General features: G+C 47.0%; 1 protein-coding gene and 1 long non-coding RNA gene across 9 annotated transcripts in view; one reads left to right on the forward strand and one right to left on the reverse strand.

Moving 5' to 3' along the window:
- LOC132403902 (uncharacterized) overlaps positions 1-9,823 on the reverse strand; it is a 44,982-nt gene extending 35,159 nt beyond the window's left edge. The window contains exon 1 of the long non-coding RNA XR_009515386.1: positions 9,446-9,823. This is a non-coding gene — a long non-coding RNA (uncharacterized LOC132403902). The remainder of the gene's footprint in view (positions 1-9,445) is intronic.
- The window catches only part of rassf8b (Ras association domain family member 8b), a 170,614-nt gene that overhangs the window by 58,399 nt on the left and 91,574 nt on the right, over positions 1-20,641 (forward strand). The window contains exons 3-4 of one of the 8 annotated variants that reach the window (XM_059987712.1): positions 9,853-9,966; positions 16,080-16,191. The exons of 5 other annotated variants lie outside the window; for them this stretch is intronic. The gene's annotated coding sequence lies outside the window, so the exon portion shown is untranslated. The remainder of the gene's footprint in view (positions 1-9,852; positions 9,967-16,079; positions 16,192-20,641) is intronic. 2 more of the 8 variants (XM_059987713.1, XM_059987715.1) reach the window with 2 other exon arrangements.

A 20,641-nucleotide genomic window follows, 5' to 3' on the forward strand; every position in this document is an offset into this window, starting at 1 on the left:
CTCTCTCACGTGTATAACATCAGAGATTCACCCCTGCCCTTCAGCTCTCTCACTGTATAACATCAGAGATTCACCCTGCCCTTCAGCTCTCTCACTGTATAACATCAGAGATTCACCCCTGCCCTTCAGCTCTCTCACTGTATAACATCAGAGATTCACCTGCCCTTCAGCTCTCTCACTGTATAACATCAGAGATTCACCCCTGCCCTTCAGCTCTCTCACTGTATAACATCAGAGATTCACCCCTGCCCTTCAGCTCTCTCTCACTGTATAACATCAGAGATTCACCCCTGCCCTTCAGCTCTCTCACTGTATAACATCAGAGATTCACCCCTGCCCTTCAGCTCTCTCACTGTATAACATCAGAGATTCACCCCTGCCCTTCAGCTCTCTCACTGTATAACATCAGAGATTCACCCCTGCCCTTCAGCTCTCTCACTGTATAACATCAGAGATTCACCCCTGCCCTTCAGCTCTCTCACTGTATAACATCAGAGATTCACCCTGCCCTTCAGCTCTCTCACTGTATAACATCAGAGATTCACCCCTGCCCTTCAGCTCTCTCACTGTATAACATCAGAGATTCACCCCTGCCCTTCAGCTCTCTCTCACTGTATAACATCAGAGATTCACCCCTGCCCTTCAGCTCTCTCACTGTATAACATCAGAGATTCACCCCTGCCCTTCAGCTCTCTCACTGTATAACATCAGAGATTCACCCCTGCCCTTCAGCTCTCTCACTGTATAACATCAGAGATTCACCCCTGCCCTTCAGCTCTCTCACTGTATAACATCAGAGATTCACCCCTGCCCTTCAGCTCTCTCACTGTGTAACATCAGAGATTCACCCCTGCCCTTCAGCTCTCTCTCACTGTGTAACATCAGAGATTCACCCCTGCCCTTCAGCTCTCTCTCACTGTATAACATCAGAGATTCACCCCTGCCCTTCAGCTCTCTCTCACTGTATAACATCAGAGATTCACCCCTGCCCTTCAGCTCTCTCACTGTATATCAGAGATTCACCCCTGCCCTTCAGCTCTCTCAGTGTATAACATCAGAGATTCACCCCTGCCCTTCAGCTCTCTCTCACTGTATAACATCAGAGATTCACCCCTGCCCTTCAGCTCTCTCACTGTATATCAGAGATTCACCCCTGCCCTTCAGCTCTCTCAGTGTATAACATCAGAGATTCACCCCTGCCCTTCAGCTCTCTCTCACTGTGTAACATCAGAGATTCACCCCTGCCCTTCAGCTCTCTCACTGTATAACATCAGAGATTCACCCCTGCCCTTCAGCTCTCTCACTGTATAACATCAGAGATTCACCCCTGCCCTTCAGCTCTCTCACTGTGTAACATCAGAGATTCACCCCTGCCCTTCAGCTCTCTCACTGTATAACATCAGAGATTCACCCCTGCCCTTCAGCTCTCTCACTGTATAACATCAGAGATTCACCCCTGCCCTTCAGCTCTCTCAGTGTATAACATCAGAGATTCACCCCTGCCCTTCAGCTCTCTCTCAGTGTAACATCAGAGATTCACCCCTGCCCTTCAGCTCTCTCACTGTGTAACATCAGAGATTCACCCCTGCCCTTCAGCTCTCTCTCACTGTATAACATCAGAGATTCACCCCTGCCCTTCAGCTCTCTCACTGTATAACATCAGAGATTCACCCCTGCCCTTCAGCTCTCTCTCAGTGTAACATCAGAGATTCACCCCTGCCCTTCAGCTCTCTCACTGTGTAACATCAGAGATTCACCCCTGCCCTTCAGCTCTCTCTCACTGTATAACATCAGAGATTCACCCCTGCCCTTCAGCTCTCTCACTGTGTAACATCAGAGATTCACCCCTGCCCTTCAGCTCTCTCTCACTGTATAACATCAGAGATTCACCCCTGCCCTTCAGCTCTCTCACTGTATAACATCAGAGATTCACCCCTGCCCTTCAGCTCTCTCTCACTGTATAACATCAGAGATTCACCCCTGCCCTTCAGCTCTCTCACTGTGTAACATCAGAGATTCACCCCTGCCCTTCAGCTCTCTCTCACTGTATAACATCAGAGATTCACCCCTGCCCTTCAGCTCTCTCACTGTATAACATCAGAGATTCACCCTGCCCTTCAGCTCTCTCACTGTGTAACATCAGAGATTCACCCCTGCCCTTCAGCTCTCTCACTGTATAACATCAGAGATTCACCCCTGCCCTTCAGCTCTCTCTCACTGTGTAACATCAGAGATTCACCCTGCCCTTCAGCTCTCTCACTGTATATCAGAGATTCACCCCTGCCCTTCAGCTCTCTCTCACTGTATAACATCAGAGATTCACCCCTGCCCTTCAGCTCTCTCTCACTGTGTAACATCAGAGATTCACCCCTGCCCTTCAGCTCTCTCACTGTATATCAGAGATTCACCCCTGCCCTTCAGCTCTCTCTCACTGTATAACATCAGAGATTCACCCCTGCCCTTCAGCTCTCTCTCACTGTATAACATCAGAGATTCACCCCTGCCCTTCAGCTCTCTCACTGTATAACATCAGAGATTCACCCCTGCCCTTCAGCTCTCTCACTGTATAACATCAGAGATTCACCCCTGCCCTTCAGCTCTCTCACTGTGTAACATCAGAGATTCACCCCTGCCCTTCAGCTCTCTCACTGTATAACATCAGAGATTCACCCCTGCCCTTCAGCTCTCTCACTGTATAACATCAGAGATTCACCCCTGCCCTTCAGCTCTCTCTCACTGTATAACATCAGAGATTCACCCCTGCCCTTCAGCTCTCTCTCACTGTATAACATCAGAGATTCACCCCTGCCCTTCAGCTCTCTCACTGTGTAACATCAGAGATTCACCCCTGCCCTTCAGCTCTCTCACTGTGTAACATCAGAGATTCACCCCTGCCCTTCAGCTCTCTCACTGTATAACATCAGAGATTCACCCCTGCCCTTCAGCTCTCTCTCACTGTATAACATCAGAGATTCACCCCTGCCCTTCAGCTCTCTCTCACTGTGTAACATCAGAGATTCACCCCTGCCCTTCAGCTCTCTCACTGTGTAACATCAGAGATTCACCCCTGCCCTTCAGCTCTCTCACTGTGTAACATCAGAGATTCACCCCTGCCCTTCAGCTCTCTCTCACTGTGTAACATCAGAGATTCACCCCTGCCCTTCAGCTCTCTCTCACTGTATAACATCAGAGATTCACCCCTGCCCTTCAGCTCTCTCTCACTGTATAACATCAGAGATTCACCCCTGCCCTTCAGCTCTCTCACTGTATAACATCAGAGATTCACCCCTGCCCTTCAGCTCTCTCACTGTATAACATCAGAGATTCACCCCTGCCCTTCAGCTCTCTCACTGTATAACATCAGAGATTCACCCCTGCCCTTCAGCTCTCTCTCACTGTATAACATCAGAGATTCACCCCTGCCCTTCAGCTCTCTCTCACTGTGTAACATCAGAGATTCACCCCTGCCCTTCAGCTCTCTCTCACTGTATAACATCAGAGATTCACCCCTGCCCTTCAGCTCTCTCTCACTGTGTAACATCAGAGATTCACCCCTGCCCTTCAGCTCTCTCACTGTGTAACATCAGAGATTCACCCCTGCCCTTCAGCTCTCTCTCACTGTGTAACATCAGAGATTCACCCCTGCCCTTCAGCTCTCTCTCACTGTATAACATCAGAGATTCACCCCTGCCCTTCAGCTCTCTCACTGTATAACATCAGAGATTCACCCCTGCCCTTCAGCTCTCTCTCACTGTGTAACATCAGAGATTCACCCCTGCCCTTCAGCTCTCTCACTGTATAACATCAGAGATTCACCCCTGCCCTTCAGCTCTCTCACTGTATAACATCAGAGATTCACCCCTGCCCTTCAGCTCTCTCACTGTATAACATCAGAGATTCACCCCTGCCCTTCAGCTCTCTCTCACTGTATAACATCAGAGATTCACCCCTGCCCTTCAGCTCTCTCTCACTGTATAACATCAGAGATTCACCCCTGCCCTTCAGCTCTCTCACTGTATAACATCAGAGATTCACCCCTGCCCTTCAGCTCTCTCACTGTATAACATCAGAGATTCACCCCTGCCCTTCAGCTCTCTCAGTGTATAACATCAGAGATTCACCCCTGCCCTTCAGCTCTCTCACTGTATATCAGAGATTCACCCCTGCCCTTCAGCTCTCTCTCAGTGTATAACATCAGAGATTCACCCCTGCCCTTCAGCTCTCTCACTGTATATCAGAGATTCACCCCTGCCCTTCAGCTCTCTCACTGTATAACATCAGAGATTCACCCCTGCCCTTCAGCTCTCTCTCACTGTATAACATCAGAGATTCACCCCTGCCCTTCAGCTCTCTCACTGTATAACATCAGAGATTCACCCCTGCCCTTCAGCTCTCTCACTGTGTAACATCAGAGATTCACCCCTGCCCTTCAGCTCTCTCACTGTATAACATCAGAGATTCACCCCTGCCCTTCAGCTCTCTCACTGTATAACATCAGAGATTCACCCCTGCCCTTCAGCTCTCTCAGTGTATAACATCAGAGATTCACCCCTGCCCTTCAGCTCTCTCACTGTGTAACATCAGAGATTCACCCCTGCCCTTCAGCTCTCTCTCACTGTATAACATCAGAGATTCACCCCTGCCCTTCAGCTCTCTCTCACTGTATAACATCAGAGATTCACCCCTGCCCTTCAGCTCTCTCACTGTGTAACATCAGAGATTCACCCCTGCCCTTCAGCTCTCTCACTGTGTAACATCAGAGATTCACCCCTGCCCTTCAGCTCTCTCTCACTGTATAACATCAGAGATTCACCCCTGCCCTTCAGCTCTCTCACTGTATAACATCAGAGATTCACCCCTGCCCTTCAGCTCTCTCTCAGTGTGTAACATCAGAGATTCACCCCTGCCCTTCAGCTCTCTCTCACTGTATAACATCAGAGATTCACCCCTGCCCTTCAGCTCTCTCACTGTGTAACATCAGAGATTCACCCCTGCCCTTCAGCTCTCTCACTGTATAACATCAGAGATTCACCCCTGCCCTTCAGCTCTCTCACTGTATAACATCAGAGATTCACCCCTGCCCTTCAGCTCTCTCTCACTGTATAACATCAGAGATTCACCCCTGCCCTTCAGCTCTCTCTCACTGTATAACATCAGAGATTCACCCCTGCCCTTCAGCTCTCTCACTGTATAACATCAGAGATTCACCCCTGCCCTTCAGCTCTCTCTCAGTGTATAACATCAGAGATTCACCCCTGCCCTTCAGCTCTCTCTCAGTGTATAACATCAGAGATTCACCCCTGCCCTTCAGCTCTCTCACTGTGTAACATCAGTGATTCACCCCTGCCCTTCAGCTCTCTCACTGTATAACATCAGAGATTCACCCCTGCCCTTCAGCTCTCCCTCACTGTATAACATCAGAGATTCACCCCTGCCCTTCAGCTCTCTCACTGTATAACATCAGAGATTCACCCCTGCCCTTCAGCTCTCTCACTGTGTAACATCAGAGATTCACCCCTGCCCTTCAGCTCTCTCACTGTATAACATCAGAGATTCACCCCTGCCCTTCAGCTCTCTCTCACTGTATAACATCAGAGATTCACCCCTGCCCTTCAGCTCTCTCACTGTATAACATCAGAGATTCACCCCTGCCCTTCAGCTCTCTCTCACTGTATAACATCAGAGATTCACCCCTGCCCTTCAGCTCTCTCACTGTATAACATCAGAGATTCACCCCTGCCCTTCAGCTCTCTCACTGTGTAACATCAGAGATTCACCCCTGCCCTTCAGCTCTCTCACTGTGTAACATCAGAGATTCACCCCTGCCCTTCAGCTCTCTCTCACTGTATATCAGAGATTCACCCCTGCCCTTCAGCTCTCTCACTGTATAACATCAGAGATTCACCCCTGCCCTTCAGCTCTCTCACTGTGTAACATCAGAGATTCACCCCTGCCCTTCAGCTCTCTCACTGTATAACATCAGAGATTCACCCCTGCCCTTCAGCTCTCTCACTGTATAACATCAGAGATTCACCCCTGCCCTTCAGCTCTCTCACTGTATAACATCAGAGATTCACCCCTGCCCTTCAGCTCTCTCTCACTGTATAACATCAGAGATTCACCCCTGCCCTTCAGCTCTCTCACTGTGTAACATCAGAGATTCACCCCTGCCCTTCAGCTCTCTCACTGTATAACATCAGAGATTCACCCCTGCCCTTCAGCTCTCTCACTGTATAACATCAGAGATTCACCCCTGCCCTTCAGCTCTCTCTCACTGTATAACATCAGAGATTCACCCCTGCCCTTCAGCTCTCTCTCACTGTATAACATCAGAGATTCACCCCTGCCCTTCAGCTCTCTCTCACTGTATAACATCAGAGATTCACCCCTGCCCTTCAGCTCTCTCTCACTGTATAACATCAGAGATTCACCCCTGCCCTTCAGCTCTCTCACTGTGTAACATCAGAGATTCACCCCTGCCCTTCAGCTCTCTCACTGTATAACATCAGAGATTCACCCCTGCCCTTCAGCTCTCTCTCAGTGTATAACATCAGAGATTCACCCCTGCCCTTCAGCTCTCTCACTGTGTAACATCAGAGATTCACCCCTGCCCTTCAGCTCTCTCACTGTATAACATCAGAGATTCACCCCTGCCCTTCAGCTCTCTCTCAGTGTATAACATCAGAGATTCACCCCTGCCCTTCAGCTCTCTCTCACTGTGTAACATCAGAGATTCACCCCTGCCCTTCAGCTCTCTCACTGTGTAACATCAGAGATTCACCCCTGCCCTTCAGCTCTCTCACTGTGTAACATCAGAGATTCACCCCTGCCCTTCAGCTCTCTCTCACTGTATAACATCAGAGATTCACCCCTGCCCTTCAGCTCTCTCTCACTGTATAACATCAGAGATTCACCCCTGCCCTTCAGCTCTCCCTCACTGTATAACATCAGAGATTCACCCCTGCCCTTCAGCTCTCTCACTGTATAACATCAGAGATTCACCCCTGCCCTTCAGCTCTCTCTCACTGTATAACATCAGAGATTCACCCCTGCCCTTCAGCTCTCTCTCACTGTATAACATCAGAGATTCACCCCTGCCCTTCAGCTCTCTCTCACTGTATAACATCAGAGATTCACCCCTGCCCTTCAGCTCTCTCTCACTGTATAACATCAGAGATTCACCCCTGCCCTTCAGCTCTCTCACTGTATAACATCAGAGATTCACCCCTGCCCTTCAGCTCTCTCACTGTATAACATCAGAGATTCACCCCTGCCCTTCAGCTCTCTCTCACTGTATAACATCAGAGATTCACCCAGAGAATTACCAACAACCTTCTGACTCTGTGACCACGGATGCAACAGGCACCATGTAGACTGTCCTCCTTCCTGGACTGTTGCTTGAGATTAAGGCTGGGGGTCAGTCTTCATTGAATCCTGTGTTTCAAGATGACTGAGTATTGATCTTATTGTGGGTTTATTCCAAGTGTGATGAGACAGTAAGTCAATAGTGAATATTGACAGGAATTTAAATTCAGCGAAGTGTTCACGTAAAAGGAGTGGACCCCCAACATTGATGCCACGGTAAGAAGGGTTCCATTTGTTTGCAGCAAATTATAAATACAAGATTCTGCAAATGCTGGAAATCCAGAACAACATGCAAAATGCTGAAGGAACTCAGCAGATCAGGCAGGATCTATGGTTTGTCAAAAACTTCTATACATACCATGGAGAACATCCTGACAAGCTGCATCACTGTCTGGTACAGAGGGACTACTGCACAGGACCGAAAGAAGGTTGTTAAACTAGTCAGCTCCATCTTGATCACTAGCCTACAAAGTACTCAGGACATCTTCAGGGAGAGGTGTCTCAGAAAGGCAATGTCCATTATTAAGGACCCCCACCACCCAGGGCATGCTCTTTTCTCAGTTACCATCAGGCAGGAGGTACAGAAGCCTGAAGCACACACTCAGCGATTCAGGAACAGCTTCTTCCCCTCTGCCATCCAATTCCTAAACGGACATTGAATCTTTGGACTCTACCTCACTTTTTTAAAATATAGAGTATTTCTGTTTTTGCACTTTTTAAAAAAATCTATTCAATATAAGTAATTGATTTACTTGTTTATTTATTATGTTTTATTTTATTTATTATTATCATTATTTTTCTCTCTCTGCTAGATTATGTATTGCAATGAACTGCTGCTGCTAAGTTAACAAATTTCACATCACATGCCGGTGATAATAAACCTGATTCTGATTCTGAGAAGAATAAACGTTCGACGTTTTGGGCCAAGCTGGACTGGAAGTGAAGGGGGCAGAAGCCAGAATAAGAAAATGGGGAGGGGAGGGGAGGAGTTCAAGCTGGCATTTGATGGGTGAGACCAGGTGAGGAGGAAGGTAGGTGGGTTGGGGAGGGGGACGAAGTGAGAAGCTGGGAGGTGTTCCATAGGAGAGGTAAAGGACTCAATGGAGGAGGAATCTGATAGGAGAATGAGTGATGGGAAAAAGGGAGGTGATGGGCAGGTGGGGAGCTGGAGTTGTTGGACGGGAGAGGTATTGGGCTGAAGCTGGAGGAGTCTCATAGGAGAGGACTGGGAGATGATGGCCAGCTAAGGAGAAGAGAAGGAGTAAGAGGGGAGCAAGAAGAGAATGGGAAAAGAGAGAAGTGGAAGGGGGAGAAATTATTGGAAGTTTGAGAAATCGATATTCATGCCATCAGGTTGGGGGCTACCCAGAAGGAATATAAGATGTTGCCCTTCCAACATGGGAGTGGTCTCATCCTGGCAGGAGAGGCAGCCGTGGACTGGCATATTGGAATGGGAAATAGAATTAAAATGGATGGTCACCAGGAAATCCCTCCTTTTGTGCGGATGGAGTGAAGGTGCTCAAGCAGTTTGCCTCCTGGAGATAGTTACAGGTGAATTGGCCGCTGTTGAAGTGTCCCTACTGTAGAGGAGAGTATTGGAGTGTGCGGGGTGTTGATGGCAACGTAGGGAGAGTAAAGCGGTATTGGAGTTGGATCAGTGTATGCAGGTGATTGATAGGCTGCAGTGAGTCCAAGGCCCTGTTTCCTTGCTGTAAGACTGTGCAGACCCACAGCTCTTCTCCCACCATATCCTGGCAGATAAGGTGCAAGACTGACTTTGAACTGAGTGAGGAAGGTTCAGATTCAGATTTATTTATCACATGGCTTAGCACCATACAGTGAAGAGTATCATTTGTGTTAATAACCAAGGGTGAGCTGGGGGCAGCCTGCAAATGTTGCCAACATGGCGTGCTCACCGTGCTCAGCAGAACCGCACAGAACACAACAAAATAGAATGTACTAAGCAACAAGACAACACCTAAAAAACGAGCGCCGTTCCTCCCACCCACCAGCGTATGCAGTCCTCTATCCCCAGGATGGTCCATTTTCTTTGGCCTCCAGCCTTCAGCTTTTGTATTACCTGAAGCTTTAAAATTCCTGGTTCTAAGTGGATTACGAGTCCCTGGAGGTCTTCTGGTCACCAAATAGCTTTATTAGCCAGCGTTTCTCAACCATCGAGGTTTATGCTAGTTAATGAAGAAACTTTGGCCCCTACAACCAGCAAGGATTGAGAGTTCCTCTGTCAGTGTGCTGACCATATTTGACTAACTCTGAGCATAATGCTTTACTTGTCTAAATCTGTGCACTGCACAAGTGGTTTGATCATTGCTTTGGAACAGGGAGTTAATATTTGTAATGGGGAGTGTAATCAGTAAAGAATGTTATTTTTGATGACTCAACGTGTGCTGGAGGAAGATGCAGTGAAGCCAAGTGTATTTTCCAGCAATCACAGTTTACATTAAACGGAATATCCTTTTATGATTTCAGTATCTTACGTATTCAGCAACTTTCAAAGCTGTGATTGTCTTCTGCTGCATAAATCATACTCAAAGCATCGCGTACAGAAGATGGGATGTTATGTTGAAGCTCTATCAGACATTGGTGAGGCCTAATTTGGAGTATTCTGTGTAGTTCTGGTCATCTACCAGCAGGGAAGATTTCCACGAGTTTGAAAGACTACAGAGAAAATTTATAAATATGTTGCTGGGACTTGACCTGAGTTATAGGGAAAGTAGGTTTATTGGTCACATGGCTATAATTGGGCGTCATGGGCACATTTGGTCAGGAGACCCTGTTATCGTGCTCTATCTCTAAATAAATAAAAAGTAGTGTAGGTGAAAGGAAAAAGGAATCGCAGAGGAATTTAATGGGCACGAGAGAGAGGATTTTCATTGGTACAGGGAAATAAGGAGAGGGGAAACGGACCTGAGGATGGATGGTCTGCCAGTGGCTAGTATAGAGCTGATGTGCTGAATGGCCTCTTGCATTCTGAGTAGGCAAAATTGTGCTTGGGGAATAAAGTCCTAATTTATTCAGCCTTTCCCTATATTTGAGGTCCAAGTCCTGGCAACATACTTATAAATTCCCTCTTGTAATGGAGCCCAGAACCACACATACAGAGTCAGCCTGCATCTGGTGATGGGAACAAGACAAAGCAGGCTTCCTTCTAATCATTCCATCCTCCTTATAACTTATGGTGAACGGATTCCCACTGCATTCTCAATGTTGGGGGGGAGGGGTAAAAATGCTCGGAGCTTGCCCCGTATTTTACCACACAGGGTCAACACTGCGATAGCCTCAAGTTTGATCTTTGCAGCAGAGGTTGATGGGGACCTGCTGCCTTTCGGTTGACTCGGCTTGTGACAGCACGACTCGACTGGTTGGTTAGTCTTTGTTCTGATCTCCCATAGCGAGGGGACTGCTCATCTGTAATCCTGCCATGCTGTGAAGTGGAAACGAGTGGATTGGCCGCTGTAAATCAGTGTGGGTGAGTGATAGAATCTGGGGGAGAGTTAATGGGAATGTGGGGAGAAGAAAATAAGATTAACAGGTCAGCAAGGACTTAGAATATGGAACATTGCTGCACAGTATTGGCCCTTTGTCCCACAAAATTCTGCGCACCTTCTAACCTACTCAAATATCAGTCTCACCTCCCCCGCCAACAACCCTCCATTTTTCTGTCAGCCATGTGCCCACTAAGAGTTCTTCAAATGCCCCTAATGTACCTGCCCCTACCACCACCCCTGGCTGGGTATTCCAAGCACACACCACTCTCCGTGTAAAGAAATTATTTCTGATGCCTCTCCCACCCCCTCCATGCTTTCACCAGTCACCTCGCCTTTCTATTAGCCATTTCTGCCCTGGGGAAACGTCCACTCTACCTATGTCTCTTATCATCTTGTTTCAGTGCTCCCTGACTCTCATGGGCTGGCTGCATGGAATTTGTAGTCAAGACCCAGTGGTGTCACCTCCTCAGGGTAAAGTGAGCTGGTCAGATAGGTCCCATCCACAGTGCCATATTGTGAATGAATGGAGGCCAACCTCTGCCACGTTTTGCATTTCCTTTGTCTGATAAATGCTGTTTCTCCTCCGTCCTCACCGATAAATTAAAACTTTCCAGTTTTGTGGGAAGCTCCAGATTGTTGCTAAGATGTAGAGCAGCCTGCTGAATAAGTGAGGTTGTGTCGTCAGTGATTCTTTCTGTTCAGACCTGATTTGAAGTCACAGCTTCTAGAAGACCATTACGATAACACACTCTTGTACAACTACTCACTGGCAAACACATCTTCCTTTTGTTGGATGTTAATGGCCCCAGACCTTCAGATTGAAAATGTCCACGGACAGTCAGTTTGAAATAGTGAGAAACCCCTCACAGAAACATCTGGGTCACAGAACAGTTACTGCTTGCTGGGTGTGGCCCATTTCCACTGGAAAACATCAGTCCATAAGCTGTTGGAAATGTACTTAGTGTGGTATTTTTTGCAGCTGTGCTTTATCACCCCTCGTTCTGCTGTTTCCAAAATACTCTTATTTACATTTCATCAACTTGGCTCAGATTTATAGAATAAATAGCCTGGATTCAGGCCCTTTGGCCCATTGAGTCTATGGGAACCATGGTGCCCACATAGCTACACACAGTTTCATGTATTTCCCTCTTTGCCCCGTCCCTCCATGTGCTAACCAATGCTTCTTAAATGATAGTATTGTACCTACCTCAGACATTTCTTCTGGTAGCTTGTTCCATATACACACCACCCCTCAAGTCAAATCCCTTTTTACATCTCTGCCCTCTTAACCTCTAATCTGTGCCCTCTAGTTTTAGGCTGCCCTGCTTTGGGGAAAAGACTGCTACCATCCATTTATCTATATCCCCCACGAATTTTTAACCTTTATAACGGCAGCCCTTGTTCTACTACGTGCCAAGGCACAAAGACCTAGCCTGGTCACCCTCTCTCCATAATTCAGACGCAGTAGTCCTGGCAACGTCCTCAAATCTTTTCTGCCTTCTTTCCAGTTTAGTCGCACCTTCCCTAAAACAGGGTGAGCATACTGTGCACAGTATTCCAGTTATGGCCTTATCAGTGACTTGTACAACCGCAGCATGATGCCCTGACTCCCTGGCTGAAGAAGGCCAGTCTGTTAAATGTCTTTTTCACCACCAATGCTGCTTCAAGAGAACTATGCTCTTCTACTCCTAAATCCTTCTTTTCCATTACCTTCCCTGGTGACCTGCCATTCATAGTATAAGCCCTGCACAGGTTTGACTAGCCAAGGTGCATCATTTTGCACTTTCTTATATATTGAAATCCATTTTCCAGTCAGCCCATTTCCCTAATTAATCAGGATCCCATTGGAATCTATAAACACCTTCATTATCAACAAAAACCTTTTAATTTCATGTCATTCAGAAACTTACTGATCAAGTCTTGTGCATTCGCATTCAGATAATTTATAACTGTGGCCTCGGTCAGTCGTGGGTGACTTCTCCAGGGTGCTAGCCAGGGCAGAGTTGCTATGGAGATCCGTCTGTTCCCATGCAGTGGGCCCCCCCCCCCCCCATGCTGATGACAGGTCCAAAGGAGCGACGAGAGTCGATACAGTTTGGTGCCAGCAGCGTCGCAGGAGTTGCCGTGCCGGTCGGTGCTGGGTACAGCAGTCAGCCGCCTTCGGAACTCCGACTCCGGGTTTACTCCCAAAGCCTTTCCCGTGAGCGGGTATAGCCGCAAGACAGCGGAGGTTTGAAATCGGGAGTTTTCCCTCTCCTAGATGAGCTACCATCCGTGCTTAACGAGCCCCATCTGCCCAGAGCAACTGGTTTTAAGGCGCCAGTGGTCCACCTTTGCCCCTTCTCCTGTCAGTGAGAACAGCTCCGCCAGGCATCTGAACCATGCCACACGCGAAGGCCAGGAGTTGGACTTGGTTGTCAGAGGCTGTTTGAGACGCACGCCATGAAGAGCCTTTGTTTAGCAGTGGGAATAACAAGTGCCCCAATACCGACCCCTGCAGTACACCACTAATCACTGGCCTCCATTCTGAGCAACAACCTTCAGCTTCCTCCCTCTGCTACCTTCCTCTAATCCACCTAACTAGGTCACCTTGGATTTCATGGTACCTAACCTTCCAGGCAAGCTACCATGTGGGTCCTTGTCTACAGCTTTGCTAAAGACTAAGAGGACAAAATCCACTGCCCACTCTCATCTATAAAACTCCAAAAGGTGATTCAAAACAATTTTACACACACAAAACCATGCCAGCTTCACCCAATCAGCTTATTTGCGAATGCTGGTAGATCCTGTCCTTCAGAATCTCCCCCCAAGAAATATCCCCAGTACTGATGTCAGGCTGACCAGCCTGTAGTTCTTTGACTTGTCCTTGCTTTGTTCTTACAAAAAAATGTAGCCATCTTACAGTTTTAGGAAACTTCATTGAATCAAGTATCTCTTCAAGGGACTGCAATTCCTTCTCTAGAATTCACTTGGTCAAGCCTTGAGAATGTGCCCACCTCCTTACACTGTAAGGGTTCAGAGACCTCTCCAGAACATCTCCATTTGTTTCCCTCATGTTGTTGAATAAACTCTGATCTTCTCAGTAAACATCGAGGAGAAAACCAGGCTCAAGATGGTGGGGGGGGGGGGGGCTGCTCGCTTAGGGAATCTACTCTGCATCTGTTGACCAGAGCCACTGTATCTTTCATCATTAAGGTTCAAAGGTCAAGTTTAATGTCAGAGGAATGTATACAATATATACATCCTGGAATGCTTTTTTTTCCGCAAAAGAGGTGTCCCCCATTTTCACAGCGGGCGAGAGACATAACAACAACCCGCTGGTTTATGATCTCAAAAGTCACTTTTTTTGAGCTGTGTGCCCGAAGATCACAAAGACCTCGGATCTTCGGGCCCATAGCGAAAGATTTTCCGGATGATACACGAGTCTCTTGTCATGGCACCGACCCTTGCTCCGCCTGTCTCCAGAGCCCCGAGATCTTAGGCTTCCGAACACGATCGAGATTCTCAGGCCGAACCTTTGGCGTGTTGAATAGTGGTGAGTCGTGGAACCCCAAGAATGGGACCCATTCCCGCAAAGAACTGAAGCTTGCATGTAACTCCAGGTCACGGTCTTGAAAAGAATCCTGAAAGGAACAAATAGAGATATTAAAGATAGAAATAGAGCTGTTTCTGAAGATGCAAGCAAAGGAGTCGCCGGTAGGCGCCATCATTCCTCCTAAGCTCCACCCTGAGGTTCCCTAAATTTGACAGGTTACCTTTCACCCTGACAGGACCACGTTGCTCCTGGACTCTTCCTGTCACACTCCTAAAAGCCTCCCACTTGCCATTGTTCCTTTCCCTTCATATAGGCTCTGCCCTTTAATCACTACTGGATGCTGCCTCACTCCCTCAAAGTTTGTGCTACTCCAGTTCAGGACTCTAACTGGTGGCCTTGCCCTGCCCTTTTCCATGACTGATGGAGTTACAGACCCTGCAGCCAAAGTGCTCCCTGACTGCCATTTCAGTTACTGGCCCGAAGAGGAGATCCAGTATTGCACCCCCCAAGCAGGGCCTTCTGTATATTGACTTGGGAAACTTTTCACAAATTCTACCCCATCCAGGTCTTTACACTTTGGGTGGCCCAGTCAGCACCAGTGAAATTAAAACCTCCCACTAATACAACCCTATTATTCTTTCCGCTATGAGCAAATTCTCTCTCCAAGAATGTTTTCTCTAAGCACCCGATGGGGACATTCTCCCTTATTAAAAGGGCACCGTTCGCTCCTTGCTTACCTATACGTCTGTCACGCCTGTGGCACCTGCATCCTACAGCATTGAGCTGGCAGTCCTGCGTTTCACTCAGCCACATCTCTGCTCAGGCAATAACATCGCAGGCCCCAGAGGTAACACCTGTAGAAACAGAATCAGGTTTATTGTCAAAACCAAGTAGTGAAATTTGTTTTACAGCAGCACGACAGTGTGATGCCTAAAAAACAAATGATAAATTAAATAATAAATAAAAAGATAAGCAGTTCAAAAATAATAAGGTGGTGCTCATGGGTCCATTGTCCACTTAGAAATCAGATTGCAGAGGGGAAGAAATTGTCCTAAAACATTGAGTGTGTTTCTTCAGGCTCCTGTACCTCCTCCCTGATGGTAGCAATGAGAAGAGGGCATTCTCCTTGTGCATTGAAATAAACGCAGTTCAGCTGCCAGCGTTTGCTCCGCCCCTTCCCTCCATACATCGACTGTCCAGTTCCCTCCACAGACCTGCTGAGGTTTTCCAGCATTTTGTGTTGCTCCAGTATGTGTGGACCCTTGTGTTTCCGGTCCCTGTGTACTGCTGAAAGCAGAGGAGTGGGTGAAGGTGTTCAGTAGGGCATTGTTTTGGAGGAATTGGAAACTGGTTGCAGTATTGTTTAATGTGATAGAGAGCACTCAGTAAACACTCTCTCACACACACAGACACCCCATTCTGCTGTCGGAACAACACTGAATGTACGCACTCATTGTCTTCCCCGGTATATTCTTGTCCTAAGCCAAGCTGATGCCTTCCCCACCATACACAGTGGAATATTCAATTTCTTTAGTAGTGGGGATGTATACATGTTTGTATGCTGTATTTAAGGTAGATACTTCTGTTTATTTTCTAATATGACTAAGTACATTGTGGGCTGCATCATATTCTGATTCATATTTAGGCTGACATTAACTTTGTTGGTAATTAAGGACTTCCTTGCTACGTCCTTGTGCGGAATGGATAGGAACTCTTCACCCTCGGTAGAGGAGAGAGATCGGGGCCGATCCTGGATAAAGCAGGAAGCTATTATTGTGTTTTCTGGTAGATATCCTTTTGTAAATATTGGCAATTTTCTTTTCACTAATTTTGGTAATTTTGATGCATCTAATAAATACCATTGCACTAAATTACTAAGCAACCCCAGACACCTTTTTCCTTTGTTCATAACCCATGTATCTAACATCTTGTGTACTGAGATACAGTGGAAAAACTTTTTGTTTCTGTCAGATTCTGATTTATTTATTTATTACATGTCCTTTGAGGTGTACACACAGTGAAGCGAGTCACTTGTATTAACGGCCAACCCAATTTAAATTGAGGGGGCAGCCCACAAGTGTCACCACACAATCTGTTCCCAACATCACACACCCACAGTGCTTGGCAGAACACCACAGAACACAACAAAACAACACAATGAACAACAGCAAAAACAAGCCCCTTTCCTTCCTCCCTCCCAGCCTTCCACAGATACCGTCAGTATTCCAACTCCAGGACAGGCCTCAGGGCCTCTAGTCTCCACGCTTCAGCCATTAGATTTTGACTTCGGCATTCTCTCCCCCCCGACCAGTTAATGACAGGACAGGACTAGGAATCCTGGGCGCGCTGTCTAACCTCAATCCAATCCTGAGACATCCCAACATTCATGGATGTCCTTTGTCTACATTGCTGGCCTTCGAATGTGGAGTGGAGGCGTAGACTATGGATGCAATTTGTCACCTGTAAATGTCTCTCTGGACTTCAAACCTAAAGAGGAGGTCTGACTTCTAATTCCTCCACATCCCAGTCCCTAATCCCTACTCTGACCTCCTAACTGCTGCACATTCCTGACCTGACAGCTCTCTACTCCTAAGACTGTCCCAATCAACTTAAACAACAACTAAGACTGAGCCCTGATCTCAATGGAGACGGCAGCTTAGCGCTGTCTTGACTGGAAGTAATCAATATGAGACCTTGGCATGTCATATATAAATACATCAAGATAGCGAGGGGGAAAACAGAATGCACAGTACAGTGTTCCAGCTACAGAGATGGTGCCCTGAGGTTAATGTTGAACGTGGAGGCTGGTGGAAGATGAGGTCGGGGAACAGTCCTGTCCATGTAGGAGAGGCAGAATGAACAGGAAGCTAAGAAATGCAGTTGAGCACCACCAGCCATGATCAAGGCTCAGCAGGTGTGCAAAAGCCGGAGAAACTGGGAACACCGAGGGGAGGCCTTTGCAGGAATTGGGATGGGAGGAGATGTGCTCAGTATCGTTGTCGGTGTGTGGGGGATCTTAGCTTTCCATCGTCCTCACCCTCACCCTCACCCCTGGGCATCTGCTTTTTATACAAAGTCCAAAGCTACCTGAAACAGCATTTCGTCATCCAACTTGGCACGATATAGCTCTCAACATCGTATAATCAACCATTCCAGTTTGTATACAAACCAGCCAGTTCCAACAAACTGAAACATTAACCTTTTTGTCCCCATCTCTGCCAGAGCTGTCAAGTGTCTCGAACACTTTGTTTTGGATTTCCAGCATCTGCAATGTTTTGCATTTTGATTACCAGTTGGAATTGGTCTCCCAAACTGTGGGACACAGTGGTAAAGGTGCTGTGTAGCACTGTGTGTCTGGTTACTTAATGTAGAGGCAATCCTGGGTAAGAAAAAGGTCTGTTGCTACAGACAACCCTTAGTCAAAATATATAAAAGCCAGTCTGTGACCACCATATCCCCACAGTGTGGTAATGGATAGCAACAAAAGTGCATAAGAAAGAACAATCATTAATGAGTGAGGAAGCTAATTCTGCCATTTGTACTTGTTCACTTCTATATATGTCAATTTGTGTTTATTACTATATGTATTTTTTATTGAGATACAGTGCAGAATAGGCCATTCCAGCCCTTCAAGCCACACTGCCTAGCAACCCCCAATTCACGGGACCATTTTTTAATGACCAGCTGGTATATCTTTGAACTGTGGGAGGAAGCCCAGACAGTCATGGGGAGAATGTACAAACTCCTTACAGGCAGCAGCAGGAATTGAACCTGGGTTGACTGTACTGCGGAGCATTGTGCAAACCACTACGCCTCCGTGCGGCTCACCTGTGGGGGCTTGTTCTTGCGGGGGTGGCATGGTAGCGTAGTGTTTGGCACACCGACTGTAAGATCGGGGTTGGATTCCCTCTGCTGTAACGAGTTTGTACGTTCTCCCAAGACCATTTAGGATTTTTCTGGCTTCCTCAATACAGATGTCCCCCGCTTTACAAATGTTCTCTCCACTTTGCTTTTACAAAAGACCTACATTAGTAACCTGTTTTCGCACTGCAAAGAGGATTTTCACTTTTACGAAAATTTTTGCCATATAAATTAATGGTTCTTCACTTTACGCCATTTCGGCTTAAGAAAGGCTTCATAGGAAAGCTCTACCTTTGTAAAGTGGGGGGTCATCTGTATTCCAAAGGTATGTGGGTTAATGTTAGTGAGTTGTGGGCAAGTTATATTGGCACCAGAAGTGTGGCAACACTTGTGGGTTGCCCAGCACAATCCTCACTAACTTGATTTGACACAGATAAACATTTCAATGTACATGTGACAAATAAAGCTCAACTTTATATTAAAAAAAAGGTCTCTTATGTTGAGGCGTCCATAAGACTGGCATTAAAGTAGGCCATCCCTGGGTTCTGATGGGCAGATGCTTGCCGAGGTCTGAGTAATGCCCTGGCAGAACTGATAACTAATGCAGGAAAGTTGACTGATTGGTGCTTTATGCATTAACTGCATTTAAGCTCCTGAAGGAGACCTTGGCAGAGCAGGCACCGTTCTGGTGAGTTAGATAATGCACGTCTGAGTGGCCTTGGATTGACGCCCAACCAAAGACCACTGGCTGTAAACTCATCCGGGACCTTGCAAAGACTTGATTTATTTAGAAGGTAGTTACAAAAAGTTTGTTGGTAATTAGCTGTAAATGCCTGAATAATCTAAGTCAAGGAACAGGGGGTTAAAGTTTCCTATTGTTGTTCCTGAGGACGTTTGGATCATAGACAGAAACTTCGGACTACTGGATTTCTTGGCTCCACAAATGAGGGCCCCACAAATCAAGTGGATGCAGAGGGCCATGTACGTGATGCACTTGTCACACAGATGCTAACAAAGCAGTTGCTGAAAAGGCCTTTGTGCACTCCACATCATCTGAGGTAAAATGCTGCTGGTAGTTCACACAGTCCAACCTTGCACCAAGATTTATTGCAAGTGGGTCTTTGTCTAGAATCCCACATTGCCAAAAAAGTGCCAATGCTGCCCATAATTTAACATTTTGTTGTTGGAGTGTTGGTGTTGCTGGCCAGAATTTGACATATTGGCTCCTCCCAGTCTGACTGGGAGACACTTAAAAGCAAATTTGCAAGGATGCCCTGTGGCTGAGACAAGCTGGTTGCCTTCACCGGAGAGATTGGGTCTTCTGAAGTCACTTACTGTAGTAACTGTTTCCAGAATTGAGTTCTCCAGCAACTTGTGGTAAAATTTGGGTTTTCAGACATTATATCAAACTGATTTAATATATTGGACACCTTCAGCGCTATGAATTAATTTCTATGGATTTGGGCGCCTCTGTGAAGACCAGCGTTTATTTCCCATCCCTAATTGCCATTGGTTTACTTGGCTTGTTAAGAGGAACAGATTTGTTTTGCTGTTGTTACTTTGTCCCTTTGCCCTCTGTTTCACTGTGTTCTGTATTGTTCTGCCAAGCATGGTGGGCACACCTTTTTGGCACCAGAATATGTGGTGACACTTGCAGGCTGCTCCACCACATCCTTAGGTTAAAGTAATTGATGTGTTTCACTGTATGTTTTGGTGTATATGTGGTAAGTAAATCTAAATCCAAAATCTAAAATCATCATGAATGACCTCTTGGAAGAATGTGATCCAGACCTGCCAAGGACGGCCAGGTGTGGCTGGTAACTGGCAGATTTCAGATGTTTGGACACCTTGTACACAGACAGAATCAGCTCCCCGCAGCTGACTCTTTGTATGGTTAGACCCTTGCCCCCAGCCAAGTGCTGGTGAAAATAATTTGTTTGATGCAGACTATACTGCCCGATGAGCCCCTTTACTCTATCCCAAGGACCTCAGCCAGTTGACAAGGCAGCAGTGAAGCACAGGACCGAAAACACTGGAATCTGGAGCAAAGCACAAAATGCTAAAAAAGACTCGGCATGTCAGGCAGCATTGGGAAATGGGACCGTCGCTGTTTCAAGTTGAGAGCCTTCACTTGGACTGAAGGATAGAGGGAAGAGAGCAGTGAAGAGATGAAGGGAATGGGTGGTGGCAGCTCTAGAGACAATCCTTCAAATCACCTCTTCCTCGGGTGTGGAGGGGAGCATTGAGAGAGTTTGCGAGGCAGTGGGTGGAGGCAACAAGGGCTGTAGATAATGGAGTCTGATAGGAAAGGAAGGTGGAGTATCGAGCCAAATGGGGAGGTGGGAAGAGTAGGGATGAGTGGATCCAGTGGAAG

This window comes from Hypanus sabinus, chromosome 13, assembly GCF_030144855.1.
Source record: "Hypanus sabinus isolate sHypSab1 chromosome 13, sHypSab1.hap1, whole genome shotgun sequence".
In the NCBI taxonomy this organism is placed as follows: Eukaryota; Metazoa; Chordata; class Chondrichthyes; order Myliobatiformes; family Dasyatidae; genus Hypanus; species Hypanus sabinus.